We start from the raw sequence: 15,310 nt of genomic DNA on the forward strand, positions 1-15,310 counted from the left end.
GCTGGCTCTGGAATCCTGAGGGCTCCACTATGACACGTGCAAAGTTCCGTCTGAACTTTATATAAGACGGTGAGGCTCAGTCAGTCACTCAGTGTTGCCTGAGAGGGCAACACTGCAACAGCCGGCCGCCAGGCTGTCTTTTTTTTGCACAGCTAGTTGCCTCCAGGAGGCCACAAGAGGGACACAAGGGACTGCAAAATGGAAAATAGGCATCCACCAACTTTACAGACAACTTCTCCTTGCTCCTACAACCTCCATCCTTGCACAGTTTGTTATTCTTCTAGGTAACATAGTAACAAATCCAAATTGCTGCTCTCTTTGTAGGCAAGCAAGGCTTTGTTGCAACTGCAATTCTTACTTCTTCTTGAAATGTAGGGACGACAGTACATTCCATCACATCCATCTAGTGTACACAGGTAGGTCCATTGTGGCGGGCAGGCGAGCGGGCGGGCTGCTTTATTGGCTGTTTGCTGTTCCCCTACTCCACTCCACTATTTGACTGTTGTGCTGCATCAATCAATCAATCAATCAATCAATCAATCAATCAATCAATCAATCAATCAATCAATCAGTGGCTGGCTCAGGTGCAGCTCTTTAACTTACCTAAAAGGGAGGGCGGAGAGAAGACAAGGAAGGTGAATGAGGTGTTCCAATGTGAAATGCCGGAAACACAGAAACACAGACGACACACAACAAGAGGTGGCAATCTATTCATTAATTGCATTTAATCAATGAGCTCATTATCACTCATGCATTGTCCAACAGGTGTTGAAATAATGGGATTAAAAGGGGAGATCCCTTCAGAAAGACAGAAACAATAGCAAAGACAAAAAACACTTTTGGAATCTGCTTTTAGTCAACACATAAGGAAAGGGTGCACCGGTCCTGGAAATACTGCAATACCAGGTCAATGCGTGGAGTGGACAGAGCAAGCTCTATTTCCATCTCCCTGTTCTAAAAATCCATTTAATATATGGTCCCCAGATAGGGGACGTATCAGATATTAAACTGATAAGAACAGATACTACACTTGATCTTAGCCAAAAGGCCGAGAAGCGATAACCCGAACGGGCCGTGCGTTGCCCGAGCCTGCCCGATACTGCTGTTCAGCCCTTGCAGCGATTCAGCCTACTTCTAGGCAATTCCATGGGGCCCTGCAGGCTCACACACTCACAGCTACACGGGAGGTGAATAAAGGCCGGAGAGGAAGCCAGACAGGATTTGCTTCTTTTGCTTGCACCACAATGCAGTGCTGAAAGAGGAGGAATCTACATAAAAACGCCTTCCTGGCAACGCCCAAATGCCCTGCTGCCATGCAGATAAACACTGGCAGCGGCAGCAAGTGCATGCCCACAGCCACCCCTTGTTCCTTCACACCTTGTATCAGCTGTAATCCAGTCCAGTCCAGTGCTGCCTGCTGAGCAGCACTGACCAACACTGCCTGGGCCCAGGCTTTTATCTCTGAGGCCCCATTATGATGTCAGAAAGCTGGCTCTGGAATCCTGAGGGCTCCACTATGACACGTGCAAAGTTCCGTCTGAACTTTATATAAGACGGTGAGGCTCAGTCAGTCACTCAGTGTTGCCTGAGAGGGCAACACTGCAACAGCCGGCCGCCAGGCTGTCTTTTTTTTGCACAGCTAGTTGCCTCCAGGAGGCCACAAGAGGGAGACAAGGGACTGCAAAATGGAAAATAGGCATCCACCAACTTTACAGACAACTTCTCCTTGCTCCTACAACCTCCATCCTTGCACAGTTTGTTATTCTTCTAGGTAACATAGTAACAAATCCAAATTGCTGCTCTCTTTGTAGGCAAGCAAGGCTTTGTTGCAACTGCAATTCTTACTTCTTCTTGAAATGTAGGGACGACAGTACATTCCATCACATCCATCTAGTGTACACAGGTAGGTCCATTGTGGCGGGCAGGCGAGCGGGCGGGCTGCTTTATTGGCTGTTTGCTGTTCCCCTACTCCACTCCACTATTTGACTGTTGTGCTGCATCAATCAATCAATCAATCAATCAATCAATCAATCAATCAATCAGTGGCTGGCTCAGGTGCAGCTCTTTAACTTACCTAAAAGGGAGGGCGGAGAGAAGACAAGGAAGGTGAATGAGGTGTTCCAATGTGAAATGCCGGAAACACAGAAACACAGACGACACACAACAAGAGGTGGCAATCTATTCATTAATTGCATTTAATCAATGAGCTCATTATCACTCATGCATTGTCCAACAGGTGTTGAAATAATGGGATTAAAAGGGGAGATCCCTTCAGAAAGACAGAAACAATAGCAAAGACAAAAAACACTTTTGGAATCTGCTTTTAGTCAACACATAAGGAAAGGGTGCATCGGTCCTGGAAATACTGCAATACCAGGTCAATGCGTGGAGTGGACAGAGCAAGCTCTATTTCCATCTCCCTGTTCTAAAAATCCATTTAATATATGGTCCCCAGATAGGGGACGTATCAGATATTAAACTGATAAGAACAGATACTACACTTGATCTTAGCCAAAAGGCCGAGAAGCGATAACCCGAACGGGCCGCGCGTTGCCCGAGCCTGCCCGATACTGCTGTTCAGCCCTTGCAGCGATTCAGCCTACTTCTAGGCAATTCCATGGGGCCCTGCAGGCTCACACACTCACAGCTACACGGGAGGTGAATAAAGGCCGGAGAGGAAGCCAGACAGGATTTGCTTCTTTTGCTTGCACCACAATGCAGTGCTGAAAGAGGAGGAATCTACATAAAAACGCCTTCCTGGCAACGCCCAAATGCCCTGCTGCCATGCAGATAAACACTGGCAGCGGCAGCAAGTGCATGCCCACAGCCACCCCTTGTTCCTTCACACCTTGTATCAGCTGTAATCCAGTCCAGTCCAGTGCTGCCTGCTGAGCAGCACTGACCAACACTGCCTGGGCCCAGGCTTTTATCTCTGAGGCCCCATTATGATGTCAGAAAGCTGGCTCTGGAATCCTGAGGGCTCCACTATGACACGTGCAAAGTTCCGTCTGAACTTTATATAAGACGGTGAGGCTCAGTCAGTCACTCAGTGTTGCCTGAGAGGGCAACACTGCAACAGCCGGCCGCCAGGCTGTCTTTTTTTTGCACAGCTAGTTGCCTCCAGGAGGCCACAAGAGGGAGACAAGGGACTGCAAAATGGAAAATAGGCATCCACCAACTTTACAGACAACTTCTCCTTGCTCCTACAACCTCCATCCTTGCACAGTTTGTTATTCTTCTAGGTAACATAGTAACAAATCCAAATTGCTGCTCTCTTTGTAGGCAAGCAAGGCTTTGTTGCAACTGCAATTCTTACTTCTTCTTGAAATGTAGGGACGACAGTACATTCCATCACATCCATCTAGTGTACACAGGTAGGTCCATTGTGGCGGGCAGGCGAGCGGGCGGGCTGCTTTATTGGCTGTTTGCTGTTCCCCTACTCCACTCCACTATTTGACTGTTGTGCTGCATCAATCAATCAATCAATCAATCAATCAATCAATCAATCAATCAGTGGCTGGCTCAGGTGCAGCTCTTTAACTTACCTAAAAGGGAGGGCGGAGAGAAGACAAGGAAGGTGAATGAGGTGTTCCAATGTGAAATGCCGGAAATACAGAAACACAGACGACACACAACAAGAGGTGGCAATCTATTCATTAATTGCATTTAATCAATGAGCTCATTATCACTCATGCATTGTCCAACAGGTGTTGAAATAATGGGATTTAAATGGGAGATCCCTTCAGAAAGACAGAAACAATAGCAAAGACAAAAAACACTTTTGGAATCTGCTTTTAGTCAACACATAAGGAAAGGGTGCACCGGTCCTGGAAATACTGCAATACCAGGTCAATGCGTGGAGTGGACAGAGCAAGCTCTATTTCCATCTCCCTATTCTAAAAATCCATTTAATATATGTTCCCCAGATAGGGGACGTATCAGATATTAAACTGATAAGAACAGATACTACATTTGATCTTAGCCAAAAGGCCGAGAAGCGATAACCCGAACGGGCCGCGCGTTGCCCGAGCCTGCCCGATACTGCTGTTCAGCCCTTGCAGCGATTCAGCCTACTTCTAGGAAATTCCATGGGGCCCTGCAGGCTCACACACTCACAGCTACACGGGAGGTGAATAAAGGCCGGAGAGGAAGCCAGACAGGATTTGCTTCTTTTGCTTGCACCACAATGCAGTGCTGAAAGAGGAGGAATCTACATAAAAACGCCTTCCTGGCAACGCCCAAATGCCCTGCTGCCATGCAGATAAACACTGGCAGCGGCAGCAAGTGCATGCCCACAGCCACCCCTTGTTCCTTCACACCTTGTATCAGCTGTAATCCAGTCCAGTCCAGTGCTGCCTGCTGAGCAGCACTGACCAACACTGCCTGGGCCCAGGCTTTTATCTCTGAGGCCCCATTATGATGTCAGAAAGCTGGCTCTGGAATCCTGAGGGCTCCACTATGACACGTGCAAAGTTCCGTCTGAACTTTATATAAGACGGTGAGGCTCAGTCAGTCACTCAGTGTTGCCTGAGAGGGCAACACTGCAACAGCCGGCCGCCAGGCTGTCTTTTTTTTGCACAGCTAGTTGCCTCCAGAAGGCCACAAGAGGGAGACAAGGGACTGCAAAATGGAAAATAGGCATCCACCAACTTTACAGACAACTTCTCCTTGCTCCTACAACCTCCATCCTTGCACAGTTTGTTATTCTTCTAGGTAACATAGTAACAAATCCAAATTGCTGCTCTCTTTGTAGGCAAGCAAGGCTTTGTTGCAACTGCAATTCTTACTTCTTCTTGAAATGTAGGGACGACAGTACATTCCATCACATCCATCTAGTGTACACAGGTAGGTCCATTGTGGCGGGCAGGCGAGCGGGCGGGCTGCTTTATTGGCTGTTTGCTGTTCCCCTACTCCACTCCACTATTTGACTGTTGTGCTGCATCAATCAATCAATCAATCAATCAATCAATCAATCAATCAATCAATCAATCAATCAGTGGCTGGCTGGCTCAGGTGCAGCTCTTTAACTTACCTAAAAGGGAGGGCGGAGAGAAGACAAGGAAGGTGAATGAGGTGTTCCAATGTGAAATGCCGGAAACACAGAAACACAGACGACACACAACAAGAGGTGGCAATCTATTCATTAATTGCATTTAATCAATGAGCTCATTATCACTCATGCATTGTCCAACAGGTGTTGAAATAATGGGATTAAAAGGGGAGATCCCTTCAGAAAGACAGAAACAATAGCAAAGACAAAAAACACTTTTGGAATCTGCTTTTAGTCAACACATAAGGAAAGGGTGCACCGGTCCTGGAAATACTGCAATACCAGGTCAATGCGTGGAGTGGACAGAGCAAGCTCTATTTCCATCTCCCTGTTCTAAAAATCCATTTAATATATGGTCCCCAGATAGGGGACGTATCAGATATTAAACTGATAAGAACAGATACTACACTTGATCTTAGCCAAAAGGCCGAGAAGCGATAACCCGAACGGGCCGCGCGTTGCCCGAGCCTGCCCGATACTGCTGTTCAGCCCTTGCAGCGATTCAGCCTACTTCTAGGCAATTCCATGGGGCCCTGCAGGCTCACACACTCACAGCTACACGGGAGGTGAATAAAGGCCGGAGAGGAAGCCAGACAGGATTTGCTTCTTTTGCTTGCACCACAATGCAGTGCTGAAAGAGGAGGAATCTACATAAAAACGCCTTCCTGGCAACGCCCAAATGCCCTGCTGCCATGCAGATAAACACTGGCAGCGGCAGCAAGTGCATGCCCACAGCCACCCCTTGTTCCTTCACACCTTGTATCAGCTGTAATCCAGTCCAGTCCAGTGCTGCCTGCTGAGCAGCACTGACCAACACTGCCTGGGCCCAGGCTTTTATCTCTGAGGCCCCATTATGATGTCAGAAAGCTGGCTCTGGAATCCTGAGGGCTCCACTATGACACGTGCAAAGTTCCGTCTGAACTTTATATAAGACGGTGAGGCTCAGTCAGTCACTCAGTGTTGCCTGAGAGGGCAACACTGCAACAGCCGGCCGCCAGGCTGTCTTTTTTTTGCACAGCTAGTTGCCTCCAGGAGGCCACAAGAGGGAGACAAGGGACTGCAAAATGGAAAATAGGCATCCACCAACTTTACAGACAACTTCTCCTTGCTCCTACAACCTCCATCCTTGCACAGTTTGTTATTCTTCTAGGTAACATAGTAACAAATCCAAATTGCTGCTCTCTTTGTAGGCAAGCAAGGCTTTGTTGCAACTGCAATTCTTACTTCTTCTTGAAATGTAGGGACGACAGTACATTCCATCACATCCATCTAGTGTACACAGGTAGGTCCATTGTGGCGGGCAGGCGAGCGGGCGGGCTGCTTTATTGGCTGTTTGCTGTTCCCCTACTCCACTCCACTATTTGACTGTTGTGCTGCATCAATCAATCAATCAATCAATCAATCAATCAATCAATCAATCAATCAATCAATCAGTGGCTGGCTCAGGTGCAGCTCTTTAACTTACCTAAAAGGGAGGGCGGAGAGAAGACAAGGAAGGTGAATGAGGTGTTCCAATGTGAAATGCCGGAAACACAGAAACACAGACGACACACAACAAGAGGTGGCAATCTATTCATTAATTGCATTTAATCAATGAGCTCATTATCACTCATGCATTGTCCAACAGGTGTTGAAATAATGGGATTAAAAGGGGAGATCCCTTCAGAAAGACAGAAACAATAGCAAAGACAAAAAACACTTTTGGAATCTGCTTTTAGTCAACACATAAGGAAAGGGTGCACCGGTCCTGGAAATACTGCAATACCAGGTCAATGCGTGGAGTGGACAGAGCAAGCTCTATTTCCATCTCCCTGTTCTAAAAATCCATTTAATATATGGTCCCCAGATAGGGGACGTATCAGATATTAAACTGATAAGAACAGATACTACACTTGATCTTAGCCAAAAGGCCGAGAAGCGATAACCCGAACGGGCCGCGCGTTGCCCGAGCCTGCCCGATACTGCTGTTCAGCCCTTGCAGCGATTCAGCCTACTTCTAGGCAATTCCATGGGGCCCTGCAGGCTCACACACTCACAGCTACACGGGAGGTGAATAAAGGCCGGAGAGGAAGCCAGACAGGATTTGCTTCTTTTGCTTGCACCACAATGCAGTGCTGAAAGAGGAGGAATCTACATAAAAACGCCTTCCTGGCAACGCCCAAATGCCCTGCTGCCATGCAGATAAACACTGGCAGCGGCAGCAAGTGCATGCCCACAGCCACCCCTTGTTCCTTCACACCTTGTATCAGCTGTAATCCAGTCCAGTCCAGTGCTGCCTGCTGAGCAGCACTGACCAACACTGCCTGGGCCCAGGCTTTTATCTCTGAGGCCCCATTATGATGTCAGAAAGCTGGCTCTGGAATCCTGAGGGCTCCACTATGACACGTGCAAAGTTCCGTCTGAACTTTATATAAGACGGTGAGGCTCAGTCAGTCACTCAGTGTTGCCTGAGAGGGCAACACTGCAACAGCCGGCCGCCAGGCTGTCTTTTTTTTGCACAGCTAGTTGCCTCCAGGAGGCCACAAGAGGGAGACAAGGGACTGCAAAATGGAAAATAGGCATCCACCAACTTTACAGACAACTTCTCCTTGCTCCTACAACCTCCATCCTTGCACAGTTTGTTATTCTTCTAGGTAACATAGTAACAAATCCAAATTGCTGCTCTCTTTGTAGGCAAGCAAGGCTTTGTTGCAACTGCAATTCTTACTTCTTCTTGAAATGTAGGGACGACAGTACATTCCATCACATCCATCTAGTGTACACAGGTAGGTCCATTGTGGCGGGCAGGCGAGCGGGCGGGCTGCTTTATTGGCTGTTTGCTGTTCCCCTACTCCACTCCACTATTTGACTGTTGTGCTGCATCAATCAATCAATCAATCAATCAATCAATCAATCAATCAATCAATCAATCAATCAATCAATCAATCAGTGGCTGGCTCAGGTGCAGCTCTTTAACTTACCTAAAAGGGAGGGCGGAGAGAAGACAAGGAAGGTGAATGAGGTGTTCCAATGTGAAATGCCGGAAACACAGAAACACAGACGACACACAACAAGAGGTGGCAATCTATTCATTAATTGCATTTAATCAATGAGCTCATTATCACTCATGCATTGTCCAACAGGTGTTGAAATAATGGGATTAAAAGGGGAGATCCCTTCAGAAAGACAGAAACAATAGCAAAGACAAAAAACACTTTTGGAATCTGCTTTTAGTCAACACATAAGGAAAGGGTGCACCGGTCCTGGAAATACTGCAATACCAGGTCAATGCGTGGAGTGGACAGAGCAAGCTCTATTTCCATCTCCCTGTTCTAAAAATCCATTTAATATATGGTCCCCAGATAGGGGACGTATCAGATATTAAACTGATAAGAACAGATACTACACTTGATCTTAGCCAAAAGGCCGAGAAGCGATAACCCGAACGGGCCGCGCGTTGCCCGAGCCTGCCCGATACTGCTGTTCAGCCCTTGCAGCGATTCAGCCTACTTCAAGGCAATTCCATGGGGCCCTGCAGGCTCACACACTCACAGCTACACGGGAGGTGAATAAAGGCCGGAGAGGAAGCCAGACAGGATTTGCTTCTTTTGCTTGCACCACAATGCAGTGCTGAAAGAGGAGGAATCTACATAAAAACGCCTTCCTGGCAACGCCCAAATGCCCTGCTGCCATGCAGATAAACACTGGCAGCGGCAGCAAGTGCATGCCCACAGCCACCCCTTGTTCCTTCACACCTTGTATCAGCTGTAATCCAGTCCAGTCCAGTGCTGCCTGCTGAGCAGCACTGACCAACACTGCCTGGGCCCAGGCTTTTATCTCTGAGGCCCCATTATGATGTCAGAAAGCTGGCTCTGGAATCCTGAGGGCTCCACTATGACACGTGCAAAGTTCCGTCTGAACTTTATATAAGACGGTGAGGCTCAGTCAGTCACTCAGTGTTGCCTGAGAGGGCAACACTGCAACAGCCGGCCGCCAGGCTGTCTTTTTTTTGCACAGCTAGTTGCCTCCAGGAGGCCACAAGAGGGAGACAAGGGACTGCAAAATGGAAAATAGGCATCCACCAACTTTACAGACAACTTCTCCTTGCTCCTACAACCTCCATCCTTGCACAGTTTGTTATTCTTCTAGGTAACATAGTAACAAATCCAAATTGCTGCTCTCTTTGTAGGCAAGCAAGGCTTTGCTGCAACTGCAATTCTTACTTCTTCTTGAAATGTAGGGACGACAGTACATTCCATCACATCCATCTAGTGTACACAGGTAGGTCCATTGTGGCGGGCAGGCGAGCGGGCGGGCTGCTTTATTGGCTGTTTGCTGTTCCCCTACTCCACTCCACTATTTGACTGTTGTGCTGCATCAATCAATCAATCAATCAATCAATCAATCAATCAATCAATCAATCAATCAATCAATCAGTGGCTGGCTCAGGTGCAGCTCTTTAACTTACCTAAAAGGGAGGGCGGAGAGAAGACAAGTAAGGTGAATGAGGTGTTCCAATGTGAAATGCCGGAAACACAGAAACACAGACGACACACAACAAGAGGTGGCAATCTATTCATTAATTGCATTTAATCAATGAGCTCATTATCACTCATGCATTGTCCAACAGGTGTTGAAATAATGGGATTAAAAGGGGAGATCCCTTCAGAAAGACAGAAACAATAGCAAAGACAAAAAACACTTTTGGAATCTGCTTTTAGTCAACACATAAGGAAAGGGTGCACCGGTCCTGGAAATACTGCAATACCAGGTCAATGCGTGGAGTGGACAGAGCAAGCTCTATTTCCATCTCCCTGTTCTAAAAATCCATTTAATATATGGTCCCCAGATAGGGGACGTATCAGATATTAAACTGATAAGAACAGATACTACACTTGATCTTAGCCAAAAGGCCGAGAAGCGATAACCCGAACGGGCCGCGCGTTGCCCGAGCCTGCCCGATACTGCTGTTCAGCCCTTGCAGCGATTCAGCCTACTTCTAGGCAATTCCATGGGGCCCTGCAGGCTCACACACTCACAGCTACACGGGAGGTGAATAAAGGCCGGAGAGGAAGCCAGACAGGATTTGCTTCTTTTGCTTGCACCACAATGCAGTGCTGAAAGAGGAGGAATCTACATAAAAACGCCTTCCTGGCAACGCCCAAATGCCCTGCTGCCATGCAGATAAACACTGGCAGCGGCAGCAAGTGCATGCCCACAGCCACCCCTTGTTCCTTCACACCTTGTATCAGCTGTAATCCAGTCCAGTCCAGTGCTGCCTGCTGAGCAGCACTGACCAACACTGCCTGGGCCCAGGCTTTTATCTCTGAGGCCCCATTATGATGTCAGAAAGCTGGCTCTGGAATCCTGAGGGCTCCACTATGACACGTGCAAAGTTCCGTCTGAACTTTATATAAGACGGTGAGGCTCAGTCAGTCACTCAGTGTTGCCTGAGAGGGCAACACTGCAACAGCCGGCCGCCAGGCTGTCTTTTTTTTGCACAGCTAGTTGCCTCCAGGAGGCCACAAGAGGGAGACAAGGGACTGCAAAATGGAAAATAGGCATCCACCAACTTTACAGACAACTTCTCCTTGCTCCTACAACCTCCATCCTTGCACAGTTTGTTATTCTTCTAGGTAACATAGTAACAAATCCAAATTGCTGCTCTCTTTGTAGGCAAGCAAGGCTTTGTTGCAACTGCAATTCTTACTTCTTCTTGAAATGTAGGGACGACAGTACATTCCATCACATCCATCTAGTGTACACAGGTAGGTCCATTGTGGCGGGCAGGCGAGCGGGCGGGCTGCTTTATTGGCTGTTTGCTGTTCCCCTACTCCACTCCACTATTTGACTGTTGTGCTGCATCAATCAATCAATCAATCAATCAATCAATCAATCAATCAATCAATCAATCAATCAATCAATCAATCAGTGGCTGGCTCAGGTGCAGCTCTTTAACTTACCTAAAAGGGAGGGCGGAGAGAAGACAAGGAAGGTGAATGAGGTGTTCCAATGTGAAATGCCGGAAACACAGAAACACAGACGACACACAACAAGAGGTGGCAATCTATTCATTAATTGCATTTAATCAATGAGCTCATTATCACTCATGCATTGTCCAACAGGTGTTGAAATAATGGGATTAAAAGGGGAGATCCCTTCAGAAAGACAGAAACAATAGCAAAGACAAAAAACACTTTTGGAATCTGCTTTTAGTCAACACATAAGGAAAGGGTGCACCGGTCCTGGAAATACTGCAATACCAGGTCAATGCGTGGAGTGGACAGAGCAAGCTCTATTTCCATCTCCCTGTTCTAAAAATCCATTTAATATATGGTCCCCAGATAGGGGACGTATCAGATATTAAACTGATAAGAACAGATACTACACTTGATCTTAGCCAAAAGGCCGAGAAGCGATAACCCGAACGGGCCGCGCGTTGCCCGAGCCTGCCCGATACTGCTGTTCAGCCCTTGCAGCGATTCAGCCTACTTCTAGGCAATTCCATGGGGCCCTGCAGGCTCACACACTCACAGCTACACGGGAGGTGAATAAAGGCCGGAGAGGAAGCCAGACAGGATTTGCTTCTTTTGCTTGCACCACAATGCAGTGCTGAAAGAGGAGGAATCTACATAAAAACGCCTTCCTGGCAACGCCCAAATGCCCTGCTGCCATGCAGATAAACACTGGCAGCGGCAGCAAGTGCATGCCCACAGCCACCCCTTGTTCCTTCACACCTTGTATCAGCTGTAATCCAGTCCAGTCCAGTGCTGCCTGCTGAGCAGCACTGACCAACACTGCCTGGGCCCAGGCTTTTATCTCTGAGGCCCCATTATGATGTCAGAAAGCTGGCTCTGGAATCCTGAGGGCTCCACTATGACACGTGCAAAGTTCCGTCTGAACTTTATATAAGACGGTGAGGCTCAGTCAGTCACTCAGTGTTGCCTGAGAGGGCAACACTGCAACAGCCGGCCGCCAGGCTGTCTTTTTTTTGCACAGCTAGTTGCCTCCAGGAGGCCACAAGAGGGAGACAAGGGACTGCAAAATGGAAAATAGGCATCCACCAACTTTACAGACAACTTCTCCTTGCTCCTACAACCTCCATCCTTGCACAGTTTGTTATTCTTCTAGGTAACATAGTAACAAATCCAAATTGCTGCTCTCTTTGTAGGCAAGCAAGGCTTTGTTGCAACTGCAATTCTTACTTCTTCTTGAAATGTAGGGACGACAGTACATTCCATCACATCCATCTAGTGTACACAGGTAGGTCCATTGTGGCGGGCAGGCGAGCGGGCGGGCTGCTTTATTGGCTGTTTGCTGTTCCCCTACTCCACTCCACTATTTGACTGTTGTGCTGCATCAATCAATCAATCAATCAATCAATCAATCAATCAATCAATCAATCAATCAGTGGCTGGCTCAGGTGCAGCTCTTTAACTTACCTAAAAGGGAGGGCGGAGAGAAGACAAGGAAGGTGAATGAGGTGTTCCAATGTGAAATGCCGGAAACACAGAAACACAGACGACACACAACAAGAGGTGGCAATCTATTCATTAATTGCATTTAATCAATGAGCTCATTATCACTCATGCATTGTCCAACAGGTGTTGAAATAATGGGATTAAAAGGGGAGATCCCTTCAGAAAGACAGAAACAATAGCAAAGACAAAAAACACTTTTGGAATCTGCTTTTAGTCAACACATAAGGAAAGGGTGCACCGGTCCTGGAAATACTGCAATACCAGGTCAATGCGTGGAGTGGACAGAGCAAGCTCTATTTCCATCTCCCTGTTCTAAAAATCCATTTAATATATGGTCCCCAGATAGGGGACGTATCAGATATTAAACTGATAAGAACAGATACTACACTTGATCTTAGCCAAAAGGCCGAGAAGCGATAACCCGAACGGGCCGCGCGTTGCCCGAGCCTGCCCGATACTGCTGTTCAGCCCTTGCAGCGATTCAGCCTACTTCAAGGCAATTCCATGGGGCCCTGCAGGCTCACACACTCACAGCTACACGGGAGGTGAATAAAGGCCGGAGAGGAAGCCAGACAGGATTTGCTTCTTTTGCTTGCACCACAATGCAGTGCTGAAAGAGGAGGAATCTACATAAAAACGCCTTCCTGGCAACGCCCAAATGCCCTGCTGCCATGCAGATAAACACTGGCAGCGGCAGCAAGTGCATGCCCACAGCCACCCCTTGTTCCTTCACACCTTGTATCAGCTGTAATCCAGTCCAGTCCAGTGCTGCCTGCTGAGCAGCACTGACCAACACTGCCTGGGCCCAGGCTTTTATCTCTGAGGCCCCATTATGATGTCAGAAAGCTGGCTCTGGAATCCTGAGGGCTCCACTATGACACGTGCAAAGTTCCGTCTGAACTTTATATAAGACGGTGAGGCTCAGTCAGTCACTCAGTGTTGCCTGAGAGGGCAACACTGCAACAGCCGGCCGCCAGGCTGTCTTTTTTTTGCACAGCTAGTTGCCTCCAGGAGGCCACAAGAGGGAGACAAGGGACTGCAAAATGGAAAATAGGCATCCACCAACTTTACAGACAACTTCTCCTTGCTCCTACAACCTCCATCCTTGCACAGTTTGTTATTCTTCTAGGTAACATAGTAACAAATCCAAATTGCTGCTCTCTTTGTAGGCAAGCAAGGCTTTGCTGCAACTGCAATTCTTACTTCTTCTTGAAATGTAGGGACGACAGTACATTCCATCACATCCATCTAGTGTACACAGGTAGGTCCATTGTGGCGGGCAGGCGAGCGGGCGGGCTGCTTTATTGGCTGTTTGCTGTTCCCCTACTCCACTCCACTATTTGACTGTTGTGCTGCATCAATCAATCAATCAATCAATCAATCAATCAATCAATCAATCAATCAGTGGCTGGCTCAGGTGCAGCTCTTTAACTTACCTAAAAGGGAGGGCGGAGAGAAGACAAGTAAGGTGAATGAGGTGTTCCAATGTGAAATGCCGGAAACACAGAAACACAGACGACACACAACAAGAGGTGGCAATCTATTCATTAATTGCATTTAATCAATGAGCTCATTATCACTCATGCATTGTCCAACAGGTGTTGAAATAATGGGATTAAAAGGGGAGATCCCTTCAGAAAGACAGAAACAATAGCAAAGACAAAAAACACTTTTGGAATCTGCTTTTAGTCAACACATAAGGAAAGGGTGCACCGGTCCTGGAAATACTGCAATACCAGGTCAATGCGTGGAGTGGACAGAGCAAGCTCTATTTCCATCTCCCTGTTCTAAAAATCCATTTAATATATGGTCCCCAGATAGGGGACGTATCAGATATTAAACTGATAAGAACAGATACTACACTTGATCTTAGCCAAAAGGCCGAGAAGCGATAACCCGAACGGGCCGCGCGTTGCCCGAGCCTGCCCGATACTGCTGTTCAGCCCTTGCAGCGATTCAGCCTACTTCTAGGCAATTCCATGGGGCCCTGCAGGCTCACACACTCACAGCTACACGGGAGGTGAATAAAGGCCGGAGAGGAAGCCAGACAGGATTTGCTTCTTTTGCTTGCACCACAATGCAGTGCTGAAAGAGGAGGAATCTACATAAAAACGCCTTCCTGGCAACGCCCAAATGCCCTGCTGCCATGCAGATAAACACTGGCAGCGGCAGCAAGTGCATGCCCACAGCCACCCCTTGTTCCTTCACACCTTGTATCAGCTGTAATCCAGTCCAGTCCAGTGCTGCCTGCTGAGCAGCACTGACCAACACTGCCTGGGCCCAGGCTTTTATCTCTGAGGCCCCATTATGATGTCAGAAAGCTGGCTCTGGAATCCTGAGGGCTCCACTATGACACGTGCAAAGTTCCGTCTGAACTTTATATAAGACGGTGAGGCTCAGTCAGTCACTCAGTGTTGCCTGAGAGGGCAACACTGCAACAGCCGGCCGCCAGGCTGTCTTTTTTTTGCACAGCTAGTTGCCTCCAGGAGGCCACAAGAGGGAGACAAGGGACTGCAAAATGGAAAATAGGCATCCACCAACTTTACAGACAACTTCTCCTTGCTCCTACAACCTCCATCCTTGCACAGTTTGTTATTCTTCTAGGTAACATAGTAACAAATCCAAATTGCTGCTCTCTTTGTAGGCAAGCAAGGCTTTGTTGCAACTGCAATTCTTACTTCTTCTTGAAATGTAGGGACGACAGTACATTCCATCACATCCATCTAGTGTACACAGGTAGGTCCATTGTGGCGGGCAGGCGAGCGGGCGGGCTGCTTTATTGGCTGTTTGCTGTTCCCCT

General features: G+C 47.7%; 10 non-coding genes across 10 annotated transcripts; all 10 read right to left on the reverse strand.

Moving 5' to 3' along the window:
* Positions 1–869: 869 nt before the first annotated feature.
* LOC142687711 (U2 spliceosomal RNA) lies at positions 870–1,060 on the reverse strand. The gene has a single exon (XR_012856910.1). It is a non-coding gene; the product is annotated as a U2 spliceosomal RNA (small nuclear RNA).
* A 1,280-nt stretch (positions 1,061–2,340) lies between these two features.
* LOC142688000 (U2 spliceosomal RNA) lies at positions 2,341–2,531 on the reverse strand. Its single transcript, XR_012857172.1, has one exon. It is a non-coding gene; the product is annotated as a U2 spliceosomal RNA (small nuclear RNA).
* A 1,280-nt stretch (positions 2,532–3,811) lies between these two features.
* LOC142688042 (U2 spliceosomal RNA) lies at positions 3,812–4,002 on the reverse strand. Its single transcript, XR_012857210.1, has one exon. It is a non-coding gene; the product is annotated as a U2 spliceosomal RNA (small nuclear RNA).
* Positions 4,003–5,298: 1,296 nt separating this feature from the next.
* LOC142687712 (U2 spliceosomal RNA) lies at positions 5,299–5,489 on the reverse strand. The gene has a single exon (XR_012856911.1). It is a non-coding gene; the product is annotated as a U2 spliceosomal RNA (small nuclear RNA).
* Positions 5,490–6,781: 1,292 nt separating this feature from the next.
* LOC142687713 (U2 spliceosomal RNA) lies at positions 6,782–6,972 on the reverse strand. Its single transcript, XR_012856912.1, has one exon. It is a non-coding gene; the product is annotated as a U2 spliceosomal RNA (small nuclear RNA).
* A 1,304-nt stretch (positions 6,973–8,276) lies between these two features.
* On the reverse strand, positions 8,277–8,467 carry LOC142687714 (U2 spliceosomal RNA). The gene has a single exon (XR_012856913.1). It is a non-coding gene; the product is annotated as a U2 spliceosomal RNA (small nuclear RNA).
* A 1,296-nt stretch (positions 8,468–9,763) lies between these two features.
* Positions 9,764–9,954, reverse strand: LOC142687715 (U2 spliceosomal RNA). Its single transcript, XR_012856914.1, has one exon. It is a non-coding gene; the product is annotated as a U2 spliceosomal RNA (small nuclear RNA).
* A 1,304-nt stretch (positions 9,955–11,258) lies between these two features.
* On the reverse strand, positions 11,259–11,449 carry LOC142687716 (U2 spliceosomal RNA). The gene has a single exon (XR_012856915.1). It is a non-coding gene; the product is annotated as a U2 spliceosomal RNA (small nuclear RNA).
* A 1,288-nt stretch (positions 11,450–12,737) lies between these two features.
* On the reverse strand, positions 12,738–12,928 carry LOC142687717 (U2 spliceosomal RNA). Its single transcript, XR_012856916.1, has one exon. It is a non-coding gene; the product is annotated as a U2 spliceosomal RNA (small nuclear RNA).
* A 1,284-nt stretch (positions 12,929–14,212) lies between these two features.
* Positions 14,213–14,403, reverse strand: LOC142687718 (U2 spliceosomal RNA). Its single transcript, XR_012856917.1, has one exon. It is a non-coding gene; the product is annotated as a U2 spliceosomal RNA (small nuclear RNA).
* Between the last annotated feature and the right edge of the window lie 907 nt (positions 14,404–15,310).

The sequence above is a fragment of the Rhinoderma darwinii genome (assembly GCF_050947455.1).
Source record: "Rhinoderma darwinii isolate aRhiDar2 chromosome 5 unlocalized genomic scaffold, aRhiDar2.hap1 SUPER_5_unloc_24, whole genome shotgun sequence".
Classification (NCBI taxonomy): domain Eukaryota; kingdom Metazoa; phylum Chordata; class Amphibia; order Anura; family Rhinodermatidae; genus Rhinoderma; species Rhinoderma darwinii.